At 39.5% G+C, this 13,288-nt stretch overlaps 1 protein-coding gene and 1 long non-coding RNA gene across 3 annotated transcripts in view; one reads left to right on the forward strand and one right to left on the reverse strand.

Moving 5' to 3' along the window:
* Positions 1-1,813: 1,813 nt before the first annotated feature.
* On the reverse strand, positions 1,814-7,866 carry LOC142865751 (uncharacterized). The gene is made up of 2 exons (XR_012915881.1): positions 7,822-7,866; positions 1,814-2,153 (listed from the first exon to the last, which is right to left on the reverse strand). It is a non-coding gene; the product is annotated as an uncharacterized LOC142865751 (long non-coding RNA).
* A 1,924-nt stretch (positions 7,867-9,790) lies between these two features.
* Positions 9,791-13,288, forward strand: part of LOC105859971 (uncharacterized) — a 28,001-nt gene continuing 24,503 nt past the window's right edge. For both annotated transcript variants that reach the window (XM_075998940.1, XM_075998941.1), the window contains exon 1: positions 9,791-9,842. The gene's annotated coding sequence lies outside the window, so the exon portion shown is untranslated. The remainder of the gene's footprint in view (positions 9,843-13,288) is intronic.

The following is a 13,288-nucleotide window of genomic DNA, read 5'->3' on the forward strand; positions in this document are numbered from 1 at the left end:
TGAGCAAGATGAGTGACATCATACTTTCACATTATTCTCTGCACCTCCGAAATGCTAATTCAGACGGTACTTAATATTCAAGGGCAGCATCCTTCTTCTTATAGAAACATGGACAGAAGTGATCCTCACCCTTAAAGCAGGCCCTGCCATGCAATGGATTCTTTCCCACAGACCACAATGAAAGGCAGTGAAAGAGGCATAACAGTACGTTTTCAAAGTTCAAGTTGAAAGTTATGAGAAGTAAAGTAGTCTTTTCAAGAATCCTCAAATAAATGAATAAAATATTTTGTGACTTCAAAGTAATTGGCCATCTGCAAATGCCCTGGAACCTTTGATATATATCATGCCATAAGTTTGAACATATTTGGATCTATAATTATTTTACAGTGTGTAATATCAAAGGTTAATCATGGAGAATTAGAGATTGAGTCGTTCCTCATACAAATCCTCACCCACATTTATAGCCCCTGGGCAATAGCCTCAACTTACACATTTGTTTGCTTTCATCAAAGATGTGTATTTTGATGTTCAGTGGGTTGTGAGGCACGAAAAAAAGCCTCTTCCACATAAAATTATGATTTTTCTTTAGCATGGGCTCTCCAGTGTTAACCCTTGAACTCATGAGGGGTTTGCTATAGTCTGCATTTGTAAAGATTCTCTTGAGAATGAATTTTCTAACGTCATGCAAGGAGTGAGTTGTGACTAAAGACCTTGCCACAATCATTCGTATGGTTTCTTTCAAGTGTCGATTATGGGATGCCTTGCAAGCTTTGATTGTTCACTGAAGAGTTTGCCACAATCATTACATCTGTAAGGTTTCTCTTCAGTATGAATTCTTCGATGATTTGTAAGTTGTGAACATTGAGTGAAAACCTTGCCACATGCCTTACATTTGTGAAGTTTTACTCTAGTATGGATTGTCTGATGGGTAGTGAGGCCCAAACGTAATCTAAAGGCTTTCCCACATTCATTACACTCGTAAGGTTCCTCTCCAGTATGCCTTCTCCTGTGACATACAAGGTGTGAATTTTCAGTGAAGGCCTTGCCACACTCACTACATTTGTAAGGTTTCCCTCCAGTATGGATTATCTATGGGTCGTTAGGGGTCAACGGACACTGAAGGCTTTGCCACACACATAACGCTTGTAAGATTCTCACGAGGAGGAACTCTTCTATTGATTGCCAGGGAGTCATTATGCCTGAAGACCTTACCATACTTGTAACATTTATAAGGTTTTTCTTTAGCATGCCTTCTCCTGTGACATGCAAGGTGTCAAGTTTGAGTGGAGGCCTTGCCACATTCATTAATTTTGTAAGGTTTTTCTCCAGTGTGGATTATCTGATGTGTAGTTAGGATTGAAGGAAGACTAAAGGCTTTGTGACACTCATAACACTTGTAAGGTTTCTCTATACTGTGAAAACTTTGATGCCTAACAAGGTGTGAATTTTGAGTGAAGGCCTTGCCACACTGAAATCCTTACATTTGTAAGGATTCCATCCAATATGGATTGCCTAGTGGATAGTTAATTTGGAAGTACACTAAAGGCTTTGCCACATTCATTACATTTGTAAGGCTTCTCTCTGGTATGAATTCTCTGATGACATGCAACATGTAAATTTTCAGTGAACACCTTGCCACATTCAGTACATCTGTAAGGTTTTCCACCGTTGTTTACTGTTTGTCCTTGTGTCAGTGATGAAGAAAACATTACATCATTCTCATATTTTTTAGAAATATGGGTTTTGACATAGGAAGGAATTTGTTGAAGTGGTGAAAGTGAGGAACGGTTGTTGATAGACTGACTTGATTACATTCGTCAACTTTCCTTTTACTTTGCAATAGCTGCAGTTGAGGTACATGTGACATAAAGATTCATTCACACCTATTTGTAATAAGCTTGCTTCCTATGCATCCCTTCTATCATATTGATCTCGTCTACCAGTGAGATTTCCTTTCTGGGTCATATGCAATGCTTTGTAACTTCCTTCATCATCTCCCCATTGACACTCAAAGTCATGTATCTTTTTCTGGACATCCAGAAAGGAAAAGTCTTCAATGTCATGGCTTTCCAATGTTACTGTTTGGAATACTTCTCCTGCATTGGTCTTCCCTTTTGGTGGTACAATTTTTATTACAAATTCAGGAGAGAGATCTACATGATATAAAGAAATATAAGTTACCAATTAATTACAGCATGTAAACAAACATTTCACATTGATAAATTTGATATTACATCAAAAGTAATACTGAGGCCGGGCGCTGTGGCTCACGCCTGTAATCCTAGCTCTTGGGAGGCCGAGGCGGGCGGATTGCTCAAGGTCAGGAGTTCAAAACCAGCCTGAGCAAGAGCGAGACTCCATCTCTACTATAAATAGAAAGAAATTAATTGGCCAACTGATATATATATAAAAAAAATTAGCCGGGCATGGTGGCGCATGCCTGTAGTCCCAGCTACTCGGGAGGCTGAGGCAGAAGGATCACTCGAGCCCAGGAGTTTGAGGTTGCTGTGAGCTAGGCTGACGCCACGGCACTCACTCTAGCCTGGGCAACAAAGCGAGACTCTGTCTCAAAAAAAAAAAAAAAAAAAAGTAATACTGATATTAAACATATCTATGAAACTTGACAAAGATAAAATTCAATTTTTAGAAACACACAAGCAATAATATTGTTTAATAAACAAAAGGTGATTACATGTGATCCCAATTAATATTGTGGAAGTCTAGTTTGAAACCACCTATGACTAAAACACAATAGGAAAACCTATGTTAGCCTTGAAAGGAGGAATCCTAAGATATACACCAATTGACAAAAAACATATGGCTATCTCACAATTGAAAGGAAAACAAGTTATATTGCATAATAGATGCTTAAAAACCATCAACTATAAATCAAAACAAAAAGTAATTAATAAAACATTCTAGTAACCTATTATGAAACAAGCAGTCAAAGAATTAGTAACCACATCTATGAAAAGTTATAGTTTGTGGATATGGGAACAGTTTTCTCTTAAGAAAAAAGCAAGGATATCCATTTTAGAACCAGTACAGAGTACAAGAACTGGAATATGAGTTTCTAAAATTTTTATTATATATCAACAAATTATAATTGTATATATTTGTGGGGAACAAAGAAATATCATGAGATACCTATATAATGAGGAATAATGGATTCAAGCTTATATCTGTATCCATCACCACCAAAACTTATTTACTCCTGCTGTTGAATTGAAACTTTGTACCTATTGACAAACCTATTTCTCATCTTTCAGCCTGTGATAACCAATACTCTACTCCAATTGCATTCCACATATAAGTGAAAACATCAAATACTTGTATTTTTATGCCTGGTTCCTTCAGTTAGCAAAATGTCCTCCATGTTCATCCACACGTGGGAAACTGAACTTCCTTCTTTTGAAGGCTGAGTAGATTCCACTCTGTATTGTACACCACATTTTCTGTATCTATTCATCTGCTAATGGACACTTAGTCTTACTCTATAACTTGGCTGTTCAATAATAGCACAGTAAACACAAAGTTCAGATATCTTAGACATACTGATTTCAAATTCTTTGAATTTATACTCCTGGGCACAAGGAATCCTCCTGTCTCAACCTCCCAAGTAGCTGGGACTATAGGCATGCACCATCACACCTGGTTAATTTGTTTTCTATTTTTAGTAGAGATGGAGTCTCTGACTCTCACTCCACCTGTTCTAGAGCTCTTGACCTCAAGCAATCCTCCTCCCAGAGCCTCCCAGAGTGCTAGTGTTAGGGTGGAAAGCCTAGTAGGTGCTCATAGCATGGGTGGAGAAAGATTTCTCATGCAGAGATTAGGATATAAAGGTACAAAAAGTTTATTTTATCTTCTTAGAGGAGAGAGAGAGAGAAAGAGAGTGGGGAAAGAGAGCAGGGGGGTGGCATGGTCCAAGGAAGACAAGGGAGATGCCAGCAGTGAGGCCAAGTGGCTTGCTGATTTTATAGAGACAAAGAGAAAGAGAAAAAAAACAGTGATCATTGTCAGTTGAAACCGAAGAAGTTGGGGAGTAATTAGCAGGCAGCTTCATCAAGTTGTTGTCCTTGTTTTCTCTGCTCCTGGAGACTTGGTTATCTCTCAGATGTAGTCAGGCTTATCCCAGGCGATGCGATTTTGCCCCTGAGATACAGTTTTGGGCAGGAATCTGAGGCTTGGAGATCAGAATTCTTTTATTTATTTATTTATTCATTGAGACAGAATCTTGCTCAGTTGCCTGGGCTAGAGTGCCGTGGCGTCAGCCTAGCTCACAGCAACCTCAAACTCCTGGGCTCAAGCAGTCCTTCTGCCTCAGCCTCCCGAGTAGCTGGGATTACAGGCATGCGCCACCATATTCCAGCTAATTTTTTCTATATGTTTTTAGTTGTCCAGCTAATCCCTTTCTATATTTAGTAGAGACAGAGTCTCACTCTTGCTGAGGCTGGTGTTGAACTCCTGACATTGAGCGATCCTCCTGCCTCGGCCTCCTGGAGTGCTAGGATTACAGGCGTGAGCCACCGTGCCCAGCTGACTTCTTGAATGGCTATTATAATGTCTTTTTTTATAAAAAAAGACAAGAGATAACAAGTGTCATCAAAGGTGTGGAGTAAAGGGATCCCTTGTATACTATTAGTGGCAATGTGAAGTAGTACAGCAATTATGGAAAATGATGTGGAAGTTTCTCAAAAAATTACAAATAGATCTACCGTATGATCTTGCAATTATCCTTCTAAGTATATATCAAAAGGAAATGAAATCAGCATCTTGTGTAGATATTTCCATCTCATGTTCACTGCAGCAGTCTTCACAGTAGCTAAGATATGGAACCAGCCAAAGTGCCCATAAATGAAGGAATGGCTAGAGCAATTGTGGTGTATGTACACAGTGGAATATTATTCAGCCTTAAAAAAGAAGATCCTGCCCTTTACCAAAACCTGGATGAAACTAGAGGGTATTATGTTAAGTAAAATAAACTAGACACAGAAAGAAAAATACTGCATTATCTCACATGTGAAATCCAAAAGAAATTAAATACGTAGAAACAGAAAACAATGGTGGTTACCAGGGGCAGGATGGGGGGAAGTGGGGAGAAATGCAACAGAGCATACAAAGATTCAGTTATTGTCATATTGGAGAAATAATTCTAGAGATCTAATATAGAGCTTAATGACTACAGTTAATAATGTTGTATTCTACTTGGCTAAGAGAGATTTGATGTCTTCTTATCATCAAATAAAAAAGTACCTATATGAAGAGATGGATATATTAATTTTGTTGAATGTAGTAATTATTTCACTAGGTACATGTAGATAAAAATATCTCGTCAACTTAAAGTATTTACAATTTATTTTAAACTGTAACATTAAAAAGCACTCAAAAATAAGTAAATGCAATTATAAAATATACAAAATTTCTGAGAAAAATATGTACTATAAATTCTGACTCAAAGCCAGTTTTGTCTTTTCTGTTTAAAGTAGTAGAAATATACATAATTTGGTGAGTTCTTTAAGATCTTCCATTTATACACTTCATCAGTTATATTAGCAGCTGTGTCTTTCCCTTACTAGAAACTCATAGATACAATTGCTTATGTTCTTGGAGACTAAATAAATAAATAAATGACAAATTGCACTTTATATATATTATACATATATTATATGTATAGTTATTTTCTTATTTTGAATGTTCCCAATTTCTGTGCTACCTAATCTGTACTATTAATATCTTGCTTTGGATTTATTTTGTTTGTTTTTTTCCCTAGTTTTTTGAGGAAAGAACTTATAGTATTCATTTGGAACCTTCCTCTTTTTATTGTTAAGCTTTTAACACTATCAATATATATTTCTCCTTAGAACTAATAATGTGAACTTTTATTGAACTTGTTTGTTGGATTATTAGCTATAACTCTTTGGTTATTTTAGGTTTTGGTAAGGGTTTACATAAAACATCTTATTATTATATATTTATTATATTTATTTCATATATGTAATATCTCTTTATACCTTAAAGTGACCTTATTTTATATGTAATATAAGCATATTATAATAATATATTTCCTAAGCTTTATGTTATTATCATACAATTTACATTTTTTAATTTATGAACTTTCTATTTCCATGGTCACTCAGTCTATTTACATAACTATGCACTGTGTTTCTTACACAGGCTTTGTAATATGATTTAATTACTGGTGGGGCTATACAGAATCAGGGTTTTTTTCATATTTTGATAATACATATGTAAACTTTTATTTATGTGAATATATATAAACATTACATATGTGAATATATGAGCATATATGTATATAAACATTGTAACAAAATATATTCCCAGAAAAATTCTGATTAATCTTTCTATCAAAGAAAATAATTTAAAATGTCCATTTCTTTAAATCTATTTTATCTATATATGTAAACATAACAGCTTTCCTCATACGGGAATTTCACATTTCTTGCTATTTACTTCTATTTTAGTTTATTATTTTTTATTTGCATCTTCCCTTTCAATATAGCTTGTCTTTGTCCATTTTATGTTGCTATAACAGAATACTGCAGACTGAGTAATTTATAATGAACAGAAATTCATTTGGTTCATATAAAGGCTGGGAAGTCCAATATGAAGGTGCCAACATCTGGTAGGGTCCCCTCTTGCTACCTCATTTCAGGACAGGAGGTAGTAGGGCAAAAGAGCATGCTTGAAAGGAGGGGGACTGACTTCATGTATTTATTAGGAACACAATTCCATGATAATTAACCTGTACTCATCATAATGGCATTAATTAGCTCATGAGAGCTTTGAATCATTTTTCAAAGATCCCACCTCTCAATATTGTTGCATTGTGGATTAAGTTTCCAACACATTAACTTTGGAGAACTAATTCCAACCTAGTATTCTATCCCTGGCCCCCCAAATTCACGTTTTTCTGAAATGCAAAATACATTTATTCCATCTCACTAGACCAAATGTCTTCACTAATTCCAGGATCAACTCAAAAGTGCAATGTCCAGAGTCTCATGTAAATCAGATATAGGTTAAGACTCAAGGAACAATTCATCCTGAGGCAAATTACCCTCCAGCTCTGAACCTGTGAAATCACGTTAGTTCTCAGGTGATTCATGTTAGTTGCTCAGGCTGGTCTTCAACTCCTGACCTTGAGTGATCCTCCCACCTTGGTCTCCCAGAGTGCCAGGATTACAGGCGTGAGCCACACCTGCCCCATAGCACTTTATTAAGTCCCTTATTTATATAGGAGAAAGCTAGACAAAGGCTAACCAAATTCCTACCCTTTGTCTTATAATTCTCTAATTGTCCCCACTGATCAATAAGAACAATGCTGGGGTTTTTTGTTTGTTTGTTTTTTGAGCCAGGGTCTTGCTCTGTCACCCTGGCTAGAGTGCAGTGCCATCATCATAGCTCACTGCAACCTCCAACTCCTGGGCTCAAGCAATCTGCCTGCCTCAGCCTCCAGAATAGCCAGGACTACAGGCTCACACTGGAACGCTGGCTAATTTTTGTATTATTATTATTATTTTTTTTTTGTAGAGGCCAGGTCTTGTTCTTGCTCAGGCTGATCTCAAACTCCTGGCCTCAAGGAATCCTTCCACCTTTGGCTTCCAAAGTGCTGAGTTTATAGGCATGAGCCACCACACCTGGCCAGTGCTACTTAACTTAATGAGACCTTAGTTAAGTTTCACTCCTTCCAGGCCCCCAAACTTTGGACTGTCCTAGGTCATTGGAAATCAGAACAAGCTCTCCTCCTGGACAACCCCTCCCCAAATAGGCTGATTTTAGGCCAAAATATTCCCAGAGTACCTGTATGTCCCAGGGGCTCATCCACTGCCCGACACCTGGTGCTTTGTAGACTTGTGTACTACTTCATATAAAACAAAAGTTCTTTTCTTTGTGACTCTCAGACATTTGTGGAGCCTGTGGTTGACACATTCTCCCTATTGCAATAATCCTTTTGTATAAAATCTCTCCTACGTCTAAATTTATTTTTTGACAATAATGAATATTTTATTGTTCCATCTGTGTTAGGATATGTACATTCTGTCTTTTGTCCCATCTAGACTTCAGAAAATCTTAAACTTTGAAAAGACAAATATAACAAAAATTGCTCATTCTCTTTTTTATGGTATAGGGTATAATATATACTCAATAGGTGAAAGTAGTTCCTAGTTAGAAAAAAATTTTAAATCCTTAGTAATTTGTGTCTGTCTTATAATGCTATTACAGAGACCATATGTGAAAATATTTCTGTGGCTGAGAAAATATCCTTTTTTTATTTCTCATTAATAAGAATGCTCATGTTGCTTCCTTGAAATTTTTAGAAGCAGCAAAATTCCCCATATGCAAAATAAATTCAAGACTTTTGGGTATACTCAGCTTCTTGTCTACTATTTTGAGTTCAACCAAAAATTTCAGAATCAACACATTAATTTTATTGGGATCGGGGAAGTCTAGGTTAAAAGTTCCTTCCTGACAACATAGTTACTTAGCATTATTGCATAATACAGAATCCATCTACCTTGTAAAGATCCAAATTCTAGTCTGGACAGTGCAACTATTAAAAACATGCAGATTCTTGTATTCATCTGTGTGCCATGCCAGGACATTCTGCTCATTTCATGCTGATAAAATGTTAAATATGCTAAGTTTCCTCGTGTGCATGATCATATTTAAATTTATTACCATTTCTCCATGAATGAAATTTTCCACATTGATGTTAGAGAAAAACATACTCTTAGTACATGTTAACTCACAGATGCTGCCATAACATTAACGCCGGTAGAAATGAAGGTATTTAAAATTTGATAATCAAATTTTCCTTTTACCAGGGTTCTTATGAAGGAGAATAGTCTACCTGCCATATACTCTTAAAACTTTTGCAAAATTATTCTTTAGGGAAAATAAATGCAAATACCTCTGTTGTCCATACGTAACAAAACATTCAGAAAGATAAAACAAAGACCTAAAATACATTACCATTTTCAAATAAAAAGAAGGTTTTCAGAATGCACATAAAGTCAATTTTAAATTACACTGTATTTGGAAATTACTGACATAACAACATTGTGATGTCAACAAAGTTTACCTCTAAAGTATTTCAGGTTAACTTATCTTCAGTGGAATAACATAAGAAGTGTACCAAGTGTAAGGAAAAACTAATTAATATCTACTTTAAAAAGTTATTGCTTTTTTAAAAGCAACAATTGGCGACCTAACTTATTACTGGATTTAGGTTTCCATGCCTTGCACCTCAGGTGTTGTCCCTATGAAAGTCTCTGGAACTGAGCACAGGGTTGACTGCCTCCGCAGTAAATGGGGAATAGAAATGGAAAGGATTTCCATTGTGTTCTGTAGGGCATCAGCATGAAATTGCACCTTCTGTCCACCCAGAGATTTGTATTTCACATTCTAGATTGTATCCCCTTCGCACTCAATTCTGGGGCTGTTTAATTAAATTGCTAACAAGAATTTGAATGGAAGGAACTTCCCTGGATGCAATAACAACCCACGCGGATCCCGCCAGAGTGATCCCAACTCTCAGTCCCCTGAGCTTCTTCCGCCTGTGTTGGGTCCCCCAACCCCTCCAAAGCCTTGCAGAGACAGTCCAAAAGCAAGGCGGAGGGAAGCTCAGGCCCCGCCCACAGCCCTCCAGGCCCCGCCCACCAACACTTAGGCCCCACCCACACCCTCGCCGGCCACCGCCCACACCCTCGCCGGCCCCGCCCACACCCTCGCCGGCCCCGCCCAGGCCTGGGTCTCCTGCGCGCGCAGCATTCTGTGGACCCGGAAGCAGATCGCGTGGAGGGAGTGTGGCGTGGCTGCGCGTGAGTTTCCTTAATCTTAACGTGTTAAGATTGAACCTCGGCTTCTCAGACTTCCCGCGCTTCCATACCTGGGATCTGGAGTGTCTTACAGACCTTAAATCCTCACAGCATTCCCTTCTCCCCAAGGAAGTCAGGCGTCGCCCCGGGTGCGGGGTCGCCTGGGTTGGAGAAAATCACTGAGAGGCTTTTCCTGTCCCCAGTCTTTCTGCCTTCAGGCCGCGAGACGCCTCCTTTGGCGCCGTTTTCCTGCTTGAAACAGGTTCCTACCTCTCCTCCCCCCTGAGCCATGTAAAGTCCTCACCCTCAGGTGGATTCAGGCCCTTCGGGTCCCCAAGCCTCGCCCTTCTGGGCCCCTGCGGGGCGGCGCCGCAGCCCAGTCCTGGGGAGCCCTGTCCTCTCCCTGGTCCAGGGATTCTGCAGACCCCCCTCACCCCCCCTTCCTCCTTGGGCCGGGCCCTTCTGCTCCCCAGGACTCTTAGCAGTCACCCCTTCCTGCGATTCCGCGTTGGGGGAGGTGACCATGGTCCCTTCTGGAGACAGCCAGTGTTGTTGGTCCCAAATGACGCCCACTGGGAAATGCCGCCCTTCTTGGAGTCGGACATCTCACCGTGTTCCCCTCCCTTTGACTGTGGGCACAGGGGATCAGGAGAGACAGACTGGGAGGAAACAGAAAAACTGAGAATGCGCAAAACAGAATGCAAAGTCGAGGATGGGTGAAGGATTTGCAAAGAGACAGTAAGAGTGAAAGAAGGATCTGGGAAAGTAGCAGGGGGAGAAAAGCGACTGGAGAAATGCAGAGAAGAGCTTGAATTTCAGCAAAAGAAGGACAGGGGCAGCCAAGGGGGAGACACAGGCAGACAGAGTTGGGGGAGACAGCAGCATGGTGCTGGGACAACAAGAGGGGCCACCTGGTGACAAGGAGAGCATAGGGGGAACCACAGGAGGGAGGAAGTGTAGGGACCTGGGGTGGCAGAGAGTGGAATCAAGGGGCCGTGACAGGGAATAGGGATTTTACCAAGGAGAACAGAGGGGGAGCAGAGACAGGGAAGAAAGAGGCAGAAATATATGGAGAGTGGGGACAGTGAAAAGACTTGGGAAAAAGGAACAAGAAGTGTGTTGGGAAAATATGATTGAGGAATTAATGAAATGTGGCCCATAAGATCATTATTTTATTGTGTAACCCTATATTACTATATTAAAGACAGAAACAGGAGTTTGCAGGTTTTTGCCCTGAAGGAATGTGTGGACTCAATGGTTCACTTATTGGAGGCTGCTCTCATGGGAGAGCTCTCAAATCTCAGGTAGCGATGTTTTCCAGGAAGGCTTCCAGGTATCTCAAAATCTGTGAGCTTCCCTGTGTTTTGAAAAACAAGACAAGGCAAATATGGCCCTCAGATGGGAGCCGGAGACAAAGAGTGCACTTTGCCCAGAGAAGCGCCCCCCCCCCAAACAACCTGTTTATTAGAGATGGGCTTCCTGCTCTCTCCTGTCTACCTTTTAATTCCACCATACCTAATCAAAGAAACAGAGAGTCACTATACCTCTTTTGTTTTACCTTTGTTAATTGACAACTACCTCTTAGAAGCTAGCCCCTGAAAGACTTTGTACCTGTTTGTTCACCTAGATAGATCAGAAGCCCCTTGAGAGGACTTTTGACCCTAGCCCACTACCTGTATCCCCTAGCAACTGCATTCCCTGATATGCAAATATGTTACTCTGACAACTGGTAATTGATGTCTGTGATTATAAAAACCTCTATGAATCTAACCTTGCTGGCTTTTATGGTGATATGCCAGTCTCCTAGGTGCCCTCTCCTGTGTTATATCTGATCTTTTTATATATATAAAACTATAAACTATACCTTATCTCTCTGTTGCCTATCAATTTCCGTCTCCTCTGTGGTGACCCTGTCTTAGGGACTTGGCTCCCTGGGGAGAAGCAGCTGATCTCCTCAGGGCCCTGCCTCAACTCTCCCCTGGCAGAGGTGAAGCAAGTTTGCAGAATGGAGCAGGACAGGCAGAAGAAAAGGAATAGAGAGAGGGAAGAAGGGGAGAAAGAGCAGAAGAGGAGAGGGGCTGAAACTCAGGGGGGAAACACAAAAAAGAAAAAAAAAGAGCTAGAGGAAGAAGGTGAGATTGACACATATGGACAGAATGAGGGAGGGATGCACACAGTAATGTGAAAAATGGGGGGACACTGGGACCAATGAGTGTTAAGGTGATTGCATATGATGGTTAAGTTGTGACCTGTTGATTTCTTTCTATATAATACAAATGTTCCTTTGAAAAAAGATTTTTTTGGGGTAGCAGTAGGGATCTTGCTGTGTTGCCCAGGCTGGACTGAACTCCTGGCCTCAAGCAGTTCTCCCCCATTAGCCTCTGAAAGTTCTGGGATTACAGGCATGGCCTACATGGTGCCTTTCAAAAGGAACGTTGAAAATAGTTTTGTGCTCTTTTTGTAATGGATTTCCTTTCTTTTCTTCGTCTTTTTCATTTCATTAATTGTTTTTTGAAGCTTGACATGATTTTTACTTTATTCAATTTGTATTTTTCTACGTATGATTACTTCTGATATAGGGTTGGTAGTATCCTATAATCAGCTTACATCATTATTTTGAAAGTTACATATTTTCATATTTTCTTCTTTGACCCCAGAATTCATCAGTTTTTTTTTAAGAATTTCTAAATTGCTTCTCTTTGAAATAAATTTTGTCCAGTTTATTTATTTATTTTTTCCTTCTATTCTTTCCATGATGACATTTTTTTTTTTATCTATATATAATTTTTTTTTTTGAAGGACAGAGTCTCGGACTAGAGTGCCGTGGTGTCAGCCTAGCTCACAGCAACCTCAAACTCCTGGGCTCAATCAATCCTCCTGCCTCAGCCTCCTGAGTAGCTGGGATTACAGGCATGCGCCACCATGCCCGGCTAACTTTTTCTATATATTTTTAGTTGTTCAGCTAATTTCTTTCTATTTTTAGTAGAGATAGAGTCTCACTCTTGCTCAGGCTGGTCTTCAACTCCTGACCTTGAGTGATCCTCCCACCTTGGCTTCTCAGAGTGTCATGATCACCGGCATGAGCTACCACACCAAGCCCACATTTTTATTTTTTTAAGACATAGGGTCTGGGTCTTTTCCCCAGGCTGGAAAGTGACATAATCATAGCTCACTGCAGCCTCTAACTCCTGAGCTCAAATTATTGTGCTGTCTCTTAGCCTCTAGAGTCTCTGAAATTATAAGTGTTAGCCACTACATCTGGGTAGTCTTTATCATATATTAGAAACATTTTTTTGGACCTAATATGTAATTTTAGATGTTTCAATGTGTACTTCTTAAAGATATCAATGACCCATTTTTCACCTTAACATCAAAACTTAGTTGAAGTAGCTAGTCTGGTATTCAGTTTTCTTCCCTCATGTCATCTATTAAAAATAGTGAGCTGTGAG

Source organism: Microcebus murinus, chromosome 32, assembly GCF_040939455.1.
Source record: "Microcebus murinus isolate Inina chromosome 32, M.murinus_Inina_mat1.0, whole genome shotgun sequence".
Taxonomy (NCBI): Eukaryota; Metazoa; Chordata; class Mammalia; order Primates; family Cheirogaleidae; genus Microcebus; species Microcebus murinus.